This window comes from Engystomops pustulosus, unplaced genomic scaffold, assembly GCF_040894005.1.
Source record: "Engystomops pustulosus unplaced genomic scaffold, aEngPut4.maternal MAT_SCAFFOLD_474, whole genome shotgun sequence".
NCBI classification, from domain to species: domain Eukaryota; kingdom Metazoa; phylum Chordata; class Amphibia; order Anura; family Leptodactylidae; genus Engystomops; species Engystomops pustulosus.
The window spans coordinates 5,001-17,219 of NW_027285353.1; positions in this window are offsets into that span (position 1 = coordinate 5,001).

Consider the following 12,219-nt stretch of genomic DNA (forward strand, 5'->3'; position numbering starts at 1 on the left):
AGCCCATGGAAGTAGGGGCTCAGCGGGAGCAGCCAGTTGGCCTATCCGGCCACATGTCACTGTCCCCCGGCCAGACTTGGCGGCAAGTCCCGGGGAGGAACAAGCCCATGGAAGTAGGAGCTCCTACTTCCAAAGCGATGACGTCAGCGGGAGCAGCCGCTCGGCCGTATCCGGCGGCATGTCACTGTTCCCCGGCCAGACTTGGCGGCAAGTCCCGGGGGACGAACAAGCCCATGGAAGTAGGGGCTCAGCGGGAGCAGCCAGTTGGCCTATCCGGCCACATGTCACTGTCCCCCGGCCAGACTTGGCGGCAGGTCCCGGGGAGGAACAAGCCCATGGAAGTAGGAGCTCCTACTTCCAAAGCGATGACGTCAGCGGGAGCAGCCGCTCGGCCGTATCCGGCGGCATGTCACTGTTCCCCGGCCAGACTTGGCGGCAAGTCCCGGGGGACGAACAAGCCCATGGAAGTAGGGGCTCAGCGGGAGCAGCCAGTTGGCCTATCCGGCCACATGTCACTGTCCCCCGGCCAGACTTGGCGGCAGGTCCCGGGGAGGAACAAGCCCATGGAAGTAGGAGCTCCTACTTCCAAAGCGATGACGTCAGCGGGAGCAGCCGCTCGGCCGTATCCGGCGGCATGTCACTGTTCCCCGGCCAGACTTGGCGGCAAGTCCCGGGGGACGAACAAGCCCATGGAAGTAGGGGCTCAGCGGGAGCAGCCAGTTGGCCTATCCGGCCACATGTCACTGTCCCCCGGCCAGACTTGGCGGCAAGTCCCGGGGAGGAACAAGCCCATGGAAGTAGGAGCTCCTACTTCCAAAGCGATGACGTCAGCGGGAGAAGCCGCTCGGCCTATCCGGCCACATGTCACTGTCCCCCGTCCACACTTGGCTATAGGTCCCGGGGAGGAATAATGCCCATGGAAGTAGGAGCTCCTACTTCCTAAGGGGCAAGTCAGCGGGAGCAGCCACTTGGCCTATCCGGCCAAGTTTCACTGTTCCCCGGCCACACTTGGCTGTAGGTCCCGGAGAGGAATAATGCCCATGGAAGTAAGAGCTCCTACCTCCAAAGGGGCAAGTCAGCGGGAGAAGCCACTTGGCCTATCCGGCCACATGTCACTGTCCCCCGGCCAAGCTTGGCTGTAGGTCCCGGGGAGGAATAATGCCCATGGAAGTAGGAGCTCCTACTTCCAAAGGGGCAAGTCAGCGGAAGAAGCCACTAGTTCTATCCGGCCAAGAGTCACTGTTCCCCGGCCTTACTTGGCAGTAGGTCCCGGGGAGGAATAATGCCCATGGAAGTAGGAGCTCCTACTTCCAAAGGGGCAAGTCAGCGGGAGAAGCCACTTGGCCTACCCGGCCAAGAGTCACTGTTCCCCGGCCACTCTTGGCAGTAGGTCCCGGGGAGGAATAATGCCCATGGAAGTAGGAGCTCCTACTTCCAAAGGGGCAAGTCAGCGGGAGAAGCCACTAGTTCTATCCGGCCAAGAGTCACTGTTCCCCGGCTACACTTGGCAGTAGGTCCCGGGGAGGAATAATGCCCATGGAAGTAGGAGCTACTACCTCCAAAGGGTGAAGACACTTGGCTCTAAGTCCCCGAGAGGTATACTGCCCATGGGAGTAAGAGCTCCTACTTCCAAAGGGGCAAGTCAGCGGGAGAAGCCACTTGGCCTACCCGGCCAAGAGTCACTGTTCCCCGGCCACACTTGGCAGTAGGTCCCGGGGAGGAATAATGCCCATGGAAGTAAGAGCTCCTACTTCCATAGGGGCAAGTCAGCGGGAGCAGCCACTTGGCCTATCCGGCCAAGTGTCACTGTTCCCCGGCCACACTTGGCTGTAGGTCCCGGAGAGGAATAATGCCCATGGAAGTAAGAGCTCCTACCTCCAAAGGGTGAAGACACTTGGCTCTAAGTCCCCGAGAGGTATACTGCCCATGGAAGTGAGAGCTCCTACTTCCAAAGGGGCAAGTCAGCGGGAGAAGCCACTTGGCCTATCCGGCCAAGAGTCACTGTTCCCCGGCCACACTTGGCAGTAGGTCCCGGGGAGGAATAATGCCCATGGAAGTAAGAGCTCCTACTTCCATAGGGGCAAGTCAGCGGGAGAAGCCACTTGGCCTATCCGGCCAAGAGTCACTGTTCCCCGGCCACACTTGGCAGTAGGTCCCGGGGAGGAATAATGCCCATGGAAGTAGGAGCTCCAACTTCCAAAGGGGCAAGTCAGCGGGAGAAGCCACTTGGCCTATCCGGCCACATGTCACTGTCCCCCGGCCACTCTTGGCTGTAGGTCCCGGGGAGGAATAATGCCCATGGAAGTAGGAGCTCCTACTTCCAAAGGGGCAAGTCAGCGGGAGAAGCCACTTGGACTATCCGGCCAAGAGTCACTGTTCCCCGGCCACACTTGGCAGTATGTCCCGGGGAGGAATAATGCCCATGGAAGTGGGAGCTCCTACTTCCAAAGGGGCAAGTCGGCGGGAGAAGCCACTTGGCCTATCCGGCCAAGAGTCACTGTTCCCCGGCCACACTTGGCAGTAGGTCCCGGGGAGGAATAATGCCCATGGAAGTAGGAGCTCCTACTTCCAAAGGGGCAAGTCAGCGGGAGAAGCCACTTGGCCTATCCGGCCAAGAGTCACTGTTCCCCGGCCACTCTTGGCAGTAGGTCCCGGGGAGGAATAATGCCCATGGAAGTAGGAGCTCCTACTTCCAAAGGGGCAAGTCAGCGGGAGAAGCCACTAGTTCTATCCGGCCAAGAGTCACTGTTCCCCGGCTACACTTGGCAGTAGGTCCCGGGGAGGAATAATGCCCATGGAAGTAGGAGCTCCTACTTCCAAAGGGGCAAGTCAGCGGGAGAAGCCACTTGGCCTATCCGGCCAAGAGTCACTGTTCCCCGGCCACACTTGGCAGTAGGTCCCGGGGAGGAATAATGCCCATGGAATTAGGAGCTCCTACTTCCAAAGGGGCAAGTCAGCGGGAGAAGCCACTTGGCCTACCCGGCCAAGAGTCACTGTTCCCCGGCCACACTTGGCAGTAGGTCCCGGGGAGGAATAATGCCCATGGAAGTAGGAGCTCCTACCTCCAAAGGGGCAAGTCAGCGGGAGAAGCCACTTGGCCTATCCGGCCAAGAGTCACTGTTCCCCGGCCACACTTGGCAGTAGGTCCCGGGGAGGAATAATGCCCATGGAAGTAAGAGCTCCTACTTCCAAAGGGGCAAGTCAGCGGGAGAAGCCACTTGGCCTATCCGGCCACATGTCACTGTCCCCCGGCCAAGCTTGGCTGTAGGTCCCGGGGAGGAATAATGCCCATGGAAGTAGGAGCTCCTACTTCCAAAGGGGCAAGTCAGCGGGAGAAGCCACTAGTTCTATCCGGCCAAGAGTCACTGTTCCCCGGCAACACTTGGCAGTAGGTCCCGGGGAGGAATAATGCCCATGGAAGTAGGAGCTACCACCTCCAAAGGGTGAAGACACTTGGCTCTAAGTCCCCGAGAGGTATACTGCCCATGGGAGTAAGAGCTCCTACTTCCAAAGGGGCAAGTCAGCGGGAGAAGCCACTTGGCCTATCCGGCCAAGAGTCACTGTTCCCCGGCCACACTTGGCAGTAGGTCCCGGGGAGGAATAATGCCCATGGAAGTAGGAGCTCCTACTTCCAAAGGGGCAAGTCAGCGGGAGAAGCCACTTGGGCTATCCGGCCACATGTCACTGTCCCCCGGCCACACTTGGCAGTAGGTCCCGGGGAGGAATAATGCCCATGGAAGTAAGAGCTCCTACTTCCAAAGGGGCAAGTCAGCGGGAGAAGCCACTTGGCCTAACCGGCCACATGTCACTGTCCCCCGGCCACACTTGGCAGTAGGTCCCGGGGAGGAATAATGCCCATGGAAGTAAGAGCTCCTACTTCCAAAGGGGCAAGTCAGCGGGAGCAGCCACTTGGCCTATCCGGCCAAGAGTCACTGTTCCCCGGCCACACTTGGCAGTAGGTCCCGGGGAGGAATAATGCCCATGGAAGTAGGAGCTCCTACTTCCAAAGGGGCAAGTCAGCGGGAGCAGCCACTTGGCCTATCCGTCCAAGAGTCACTGTTCCCCGGCCACACTTGGCTGTAGGTCCCGGGGAGGAATAATGCCCATGGAAGTAGGAGCTCCTACTTCCAAAGGGGCAAGTCAGCGGGAGAAGCCACTAGTTCTATCCGGCCAAGAGTCACTGTCCCCCGGCCACACTTGGCAGTAGGTCCCGGGGAGGAATAATGCCCATGGAAGTAGGAGCTACCACCTCCAAAGGGTGAAGACACTTGGCTCTAAGTCCCCGAGAGGTATACTGCCCATGGGAGTAAGAGCTCCTACTTCCAAAGGGGCAAGTCAGCGGGAGAAGCCACTTGGCCTATCCGGCCAAGAGTCACTGTTCCCCGGCCACACTTGGCAGTAGGTCCCGGGGAGGAATAATGCCCATGGAAGTAGGAGCTCCTACTTCCAAAGGGGCAAGTCAGCGGGAGAAGCCACTTGGGCTATCCGGCCACATGTCACTGTCCCCCGGCCACACTTGGCAGTAGGTCCCGGGGAGGAATAATGCCCATGGAAGTAAGAGCTCCTACTTCCAAAGGGGCAAGTCAGCGGGAGAAGCCACTTGGCCTAACCGGCCACATGTCACTGTCCCCCGGCCACACTTGGCAGTAGGTCCCGGGGAGGAATAATGCCCATGGAAGTAAGAGCTCCTACTTCCAAAGGGGCAAGTCAGCGGGAGCAGCCACTTGGCCTATCCGGCCAAGAGTCACTGTTCCCCGGCCACACTTGGCAGTAGGTCCCGGGGAGGAATAATGCCCATGGAAGTAGGAGCTCCTACTTCCAAAGGGGCAAGTCAGCGGGAGCAGCCACTTGGCCTATCCGTCCAAGAGTCACTGTTCCCCGGCCACACTTGGCTGTAGGTCCCGGGGAGGAATAATGCCCATGGAAGTAAGAGCTCCTACTTCCAAAGGGGCAAGTCAGCGGGAGAAGCCACTTGGCCTATCCGGCCACATGTCACTGTCCCCCGGCCACACTTGGCAGTAGGTCCCGGGGAGGAATAATGCCCATGGAAGTAGGAGCTACTACCTCCAAAGAGTGAAGACACTTGGCTCTAAGTCCCCGAGAGGTATAGTGCCCATGGAAGTAAGAGCTCCTACTTCCAAAGGGGCAAGTCAGCGGGAGAAGCCACTTGGCCTATCCGGCCAAGAGTCACTGTTCCCCGGCCACACTTGGCAGTAGGTCCCGGAGAGGAATAATGCCCATGGAAGTAGGAGCTCCTACTTCCAAAGGGGCAAGTCAGCGGGAGAAGCCACTTGGCATATCCGGCCAAGAGTCACTGTTCCCCGGCCACACTTGGCAGTAGGTCCCGGGGAGGAATAATGCCCATGGAAGTAGGAGCTCCTACTTCCAAAGGGGCAAGTCAGCGGGAGAAGCCACTTGGCCTATCCGGCCACATGTCACTGTCCCCCGGCCACTCTTGGCAGTAGGTCCCGGGGAGGAATAATGCCCATGGAAGTAGGAGCTCCTACTTCCAAAGGGGCTAATCAGCGGGAGAAGCCACTTGGCCTACCCAGGCAAGAGTCACTGTTCCCCGGCCACACTTGGCAGTAGGTCCCGGGGAGGAATAATGCCCATGGAAGTAGGAGCTCCTACTTCCAAAGGGTCAAGTCAGCGGGAGAAGCCACTTGGCCTATCCGGCCAAGAGTCACTGTTCCCCGGCCACACTTGGCAGTAGGTCCCGGGGAGGAATAATGCCCATGGAAGTAGGAGCTCCTACTTCCAAAGGGGCAAGTCAGCGGGAGAAGCCACTTGGCATATCCGGCCAAGAGTCACTGTTCCCCGGCCACACTTGGCAGTAGGTCCCGGGGAGGAATAATGCCCATGGAAGTAGGAGCTCCTACTTCCAAAGGGGCAAGTCAGCGGGAGAAGCCACTTGGCCTATCCGGCCACATGTCACTGTCCCCCGGCCACTCTTGGCAGTAGGTCCCGGGGAGGAATAATGCCCATGGAAGTAGGAGCTCCTACTTCCAAAGGGGCAAGTCAGCGGGAGAAGCCACTTGGCCTACCCAGGCAAGAGTCACTGTTCCCCGGCCACACTTGGCAGTAGGTCCCGGGGAGGAATAATGCCCATGGAAGTAGGAGCTCCTACTTCCAAAGGGTCAAGTCAGCGGGAGAAGCCACTTGGCCTATCCGGCCAAGAGTCACTGTTCCCCGGCCACACTTGGCAGTAGGTCCCGGGGAGGAATAATGCCCATGGAAGTAGGAGCTCCTACTTCCAAAGGGGCAAGTCAGCGGGAGAAGCCACTTGGCCTATCCGAACAAGAGTCACTGTTCCCCGGCCACACTTGGCAGGAGGTCCCGGGGAGGAATAATGCCCATGGAAGTAGGAGCTACTACCTCCAAAGGGTGAAGACACTTGGCTCTAAGTCCCCGAGAGGTATAGTGCCCATGGAAGTAGGAGCTCCTACTTCCAAAGGGGCAAGTCAGCGGGAGAAGCAACTTGGCCTATCCGGCCAAGAGTCACTGTTCCCCGGCCACACTTGGCAGGAGGTCCCGGGGAGGAATAATGCCCATGGAAGTAGGAGCTCCTACTTCCAAAGGGTCAAGTCAGCGGGAGAAGCCACTTGGCCTATCCGGCCAAGAGTCACTGTTCCCCGGCCACACTTGGCAGTAGGTCCCGGGGAGGAATAATGCCCATGGAAGTAGGAGCTCCTACTTCCAAAGGGGAAAGTAAGCGGGAGAAGCCACTTGGCCTATCCGGCCAAGAGTCACTGTTCCCCGGCCACACTTGGCAGTAGGTCCCGGGGAGGAATAATGCCCATGGAAGTAGGAGCTCCTACTTCCAAAGGGGCAAGTCAGCGGGAGAAGCCACTTGGCCTATCCGGCCAAGAGTCACTGTTCCCCGGCCACACTTGGCAGGAGGTCCCGGGGAGGAATAATGCCCATGGAAGTAGGAGCTCCTACTTCCAAAGGGGCAAGTCAGCGGGAGAAGCCACTTGGGCTATCCGGCCACATGTCACTGTCCCCCGGCAACACTTGGCAGTAGGTCCCGGGGAGGAATAATGCCCATGGAAGTAAGAGCTCCTACTTCCAAAGGGGCAAGTCAGCGGGAGAAGCCACTTGGCCTATCCGGCCACATGTCACTGTTCCCCGGCCACACTTGGCAGTAGGTCCCGGGGAGGAATAATGACCATGGAAGTAAGAGCTCCTACTTCCAAAGGGGCAAGTCAGCGGGAGAAGCCACTTGGCCTATCCGGCCAAGAGTCACTGTTCCCCGGCCACACTTGGCAGTAGGTCCCGGGGAGGAATAATGCCCATGGAAGTAAGAGCTCCTACTTCCATAGGGGCAAGTCAGCGGGAGAAGCCACTTGGCCTATCCGGCCAAGAGTCACTGTTCCCCGGCTACACTTGGCAGTAGGTCCCGGGGAGGAATAATGACCATGGAAGTAAGAGCTCCTACTTCCAAAGGGGCAAGTCAGCGGGAGAAGCCACTTGGCCTATCCGGCCAAGAGTCACTGTTCCCCGGCCACACTTGGCAGTAGGTCCCGGGGAGGAATAATGCCCATGGAAGTAAGAGCTCCTACTTCCAAAGGGGCAAGTCAGCGGGAGAAGCCACTTGGCCTATCCGGCCAAGAGTCACTGTTCCCCGGCCACACTTGGCAGTAGGTCCCGGGGAGGAATAATGCCCATGGAAGTAGGAGCTCCTACTTCCAAAGGGGCAAGTCAGCGGGAGAAGCCACTTGGCCTATCCGGCAAAGAGTCACTGTTCCCCGGCTACACTTGGCAGTAGGTCCCGGGGAGGAATAATGCCCATGGAAGTAGGAGCTCCTACTTCCAAAGGGGCAAGTCAGCGGGAGAAGCCACTTGGCCTATCCGAACAAGAGTCACTGTTCCCCGGCCACACTTGGCAGGAGGTCCCGGGGAGGAATAATGCCCATGGAAGTAGGAGCTACTACCTCCAAAGGGTGAAGACACTTGGCTCTAAGTCCCCGAGAGGTATAGTGCCCATGGAAGTAGGAGCTCCTACTTCCAAAGGGGCAAGTCAGCGGGAGAAGCAACTTGGCCTATCCGGCCAAGAGTCACTGTTCCCCGGCCACACTTGGCAGGAGGTCCCGGGGAGGAATAATGCCCATGGAAGTAGGAGCTCCTACTTCCAAAGGGTCAAGTCAGCGGGAGAAGCCACTTGGCCTATCCGGCCAAGAGTCACTGTTCCCCGGCCACACTTGGCAGTAGGTCCCGGGGAGGAATAATGCCCATGGAAGTAGGAGCTCCTACTTCCAAAGGGGAAAGTAAGCGGGAGAAGCCACTTGGCCTATCCGGCCAAGAGTCACTGTTCCCCGGCCACACTTGGCAGTAGGTCCCGGGGAGGAATAATGCCCATGGAAGTAGGAGCTCCTACTTCCAAAGGGGCAAGTCAGCGGGAGAAGCCACTTGGCCTATCCGGCCAAGAGTCACTGTTCCCCGGCTACACTTGGCAGTAGGTCCCGGGGAGGAATAATGACCATGGAAGTAAGAGCTCCTACTTCCAAAGGGGCAAGTCAGCGGGAGAAGCCACTTGGCCTATCCGGCCAAGAGTCACTGTTCCCCGGCCACACTTGGCAGTAGGTCCCGGGGAGGAATAATGCCCATGGAAGTAAGAGCTCCTACTTCCAAAGGGGCAAGTCAGCGGGAGAAGCCACTTGGCCTATCCGGCCAAGAGTCACTGTTCCCCGGCCACACTTGGCAGTAGGTCCCGGGGAGGAATAATGCCCATGGAAGTAGGAGCTCCTACTTCCAAAGGGGCAAGTCAGCGGGAGAAGCCACTTGGCCTATCCGGCAAAGAGTCACTGTTCCCCGGCTACACTTGGCAGTAGGTCCCGGGGAGGAATAATGACCATGGAAGTAAGAGCTCCTACTTCCAAAGGGGCAAGTCAGCGGGAGAAGCCACTTGGCCTATCCGGCCAAGAGTCACTGTTCCCCGGCCACACTTGGCAGTAGGTCCCGGGGAGGAATAATGCCCATGGAAGTAAGAGCTCCTACTTCCAAAGGGGCAAGTCAGCGGGAGAAGCCACTTGGCCTATCCGGCCAAGAGTCACTGTTCCCCGGCCACACTTGGCAGTAGGTCCCGGGGAGGAATAATGCCCATGGAAGTAGGAGCTCCTACTTCCAAAGGGGCAAGTCAGCGGGAGAAGCCACTTGGCCTATCCGGCCAAGAGTCACTGTCCCCCGGCCACACTTGGCAGTAGGTCCCGGGGAGGAATAATGCCCATGGAAGTAGGAGCTCCTACTTCCAAAGGGGCAAGTCAGCGGGAGAAGCCACTTCGCCTACCCGGCCAAGTGTCACTGTCCCCCGGCCAGACTTGGCGGCAAGTCCCGGGGAGGAATAATGCCCATGGAAGTAGGAGCTCCTACTTCCAAAGGGGCAAGTCAGCGGGAGAAGCCACTTCGCTTACCCGGCCAAGTGTCACTGTCCCCCGGCCAGACTTGGCGGCAAGTCCCGGGGAGGAATAATGCCCATGGAAGTAGGAGCTCACTTGGCTCTAAGTCTTCGAGAGGTATAATGCCCATGGAAGTAAGAGCTCCTACTTCCAAAGGGGCAAGTCAGCGGGAGAAGCCACTTCGCCTACCCGGCCAAGTGTCACTGTCCCCCGGCCAGACTTGGCGGCAAGTCCCGGGGAGGAATAATGCCCATGGAAGTAGGAGCTCCTACTTCCAAAGGGGCAAGTCAGCGGGAGAAGCCACTTCGCCTACCCGGCCAAGTGTCACTGTCCCCCGGCCAGACTTGGCGGCAAGTCCCGGGGAGGAATAATGCCCATGGAAGTAGGAGCTCCTACTTCCAAAGGGGCAAGTCAGCGGGAGAAGCCACTTCGCCTACCCGGCCAAGTGTCACTGTCCCCCGGCCAGACTTGGCGGCAAGTCCCGGGGAGGAATAATGCCCATGGAAGTAGGAGCTCACTTGGCTCTAAGTCTTCGAGAGGTATAATGCCCATGGAAGTAAGAGCTCCTACTTCCAAAGGGGCAAGTCAGCGGGAGAAGCCACTTCGCCTACCCGGCCAAGTGTCACTGTCCCCCGGCCAGACTTGGCGGCAAGTCCCGGGGAGGAATAATGCCCCATGGAGCTCGGGCAGACTAGAAGTAACCTCGTCTGCCAGCTGGAGGGCGCCCTTCCCGGAGCGGAGGGGACCCCCTTGGCCACAAAGTGCAAGCCGAGTTTGGAGCTCGAAACCCGGCCACGCTTGGTCGTAGGTCCCGGTGAGGAACATGGCCATGGAAGTCGGAGCTCAAACCTCCAAATTGACCTCAGCGGGAGCACTTGCTGAGGCTGCCCGGGCATGGGTTACTGTTCCCCGGGCACACTTGGTCGTAGGTCCAAGTGTGGAACGTGTCCATGGAAGTTGAAGTGAAGAGAACCGCGAAAGGGAGTTTTTGCGCGAAGCCGCGGCCGAGGAGGGCTCACCGATCCCGGCGTGATTTCTGCCAGGCCCGGTACCCAAACCGAACTCCGCATGGTGGCTGGATCCGCGACCCTGGAACCCTGGGCCGGGAGCCTAGGGGCGAGAGGGGCCCCATGGAGCTCGGGCAGACTAGAAGTACCCTCGTCTGCCCGCTGGAGGGCGCCCTTCCCGGAGCGGAGGGGACCCCCCAAGCGACCAAGTGCAAGCCGAGTTTGGAGCTCGAAACCCGGCCACACTTGGTAGTATGTCCCGGTGAGGAACATGCCCATGGAAGTAAGAGCTCAGCGGGAGCAGCCACTCAGGCTACCCGGGAATGTGTCACTGTCCCCCGGCCAAGACTTGGCGGCAAGTCCCGGGGAGGAATAGTGCCCATGGAAGTAGCTCAGCGGGAGCAGCCGCTCAGGCTACCCGGGAATGTGTCACTGTCCCCCGGCCAGACTTGGCGGCAGGTCCCGGGGAGGAATAGTGCTCATGGAAGTAGCTCAGCGGGAGCAGCTGCTGAGGCTACCCGGGAATGTGTCACTGTCCCTGGGCCACACTTGGTCGTTGGTTCCTGATGAGGAACATGCCCATGGAAGTAAGAGTTCAGCGGGAGAAGCCGCTCAGGCTACCCGGGAATGTGTCACTGTCCCCCGGCCAGACTTGGCGGCAGGTCCCGGGGAGGAATAGTGCCCATGGAAGTCGGAGCTCCAACCTCCAAGTTGACCTCAGCGGGAGCAGCCGCTGAGGCTACCCGGGCATGGGTGACTGTTCCCCGGCCACACTTGGTCGGAGGTCCCGGTGTGGAACATGCCCATGGAAGTTGAAGGGAAGAGAACCGCGAAAGGGAGTTTGGAGGCTGAGCCGCGGCCGAGGAGGTCTCACCGATCCCGGCGTGATTCCAGCCAGGCCCGGTACCCTATACCGAACTCGACAGGGTGGCTGTATCCGGGACCCTGGAACCCTGGGCGGGGAGCCTAGGGGCGAGAGGGGCCCCATGGAGCTCGGGCAGACTAGAAGTACCCTCGTCTGCCCGCTGGAGGGCGCCCTTCCCGGAGCGGAGGGGACCCCCCAAGCGACCAAGTGCAAGCCGAGTTTGGAGCTCGAAACCCGGCCACACTTGGTAGTATGTCCCGGTGAGGAACATGCCCATGGAAGTAAGAGCTCAGCGGGAGCAGCCACTCAGGCTACCCGGGAATGTGTCACTGTCCCCCGGCCAAGACTTGGCGGCAAGTCCCGGGGAGGAATAGTGCCCATGGAAGTAGCTCAGCGGGAGCAGCTGCTGAGGCTACCCGGGAATGTGTCACTGTCCCCCGGCCAGACTTGGCGGCAGGTCCCGGGGAGGAATAGTGCTCATGGAAGTAGCTCAGCGGGAGCAGCTGCTGAGGCTACCCGGGAATGTGTCACTGTCCCTGGGCCACACTTGGTCGTTGGTTCCTGATGAGGAACATGCCCATGGAAGTAAGAGTTCAGCGGGAGAAGCCGCTCAAGCTACCCGGGAATGTGTCACTGTCCCCCGGCCAGACTTGGCGGCAGGTCCCGGGGAGGAACAGTGCCCATGGAAGTCGGAGCTCCAACCTCCAAGTTGACCTCAGCGGGAGCACTTGCTGAGGCTACCCGGGCATGGGCGACTGTTCCCCGGCCACACTTGGTCGGAGGTCCCGGTGTGGAACATGCCCATGGAAGTTGAAGGGAAGAGAACCGCGAAAGGGAGTTTGGAGGCTGAGCCGCGGCCGAGGAGGTCTCACCGATCCCGGCGTGATTCCAGCCAGGCCCGGTACCCTATACCGAACTCGACAGGGTGGCTGTATCCGGGACCCTGGAACCC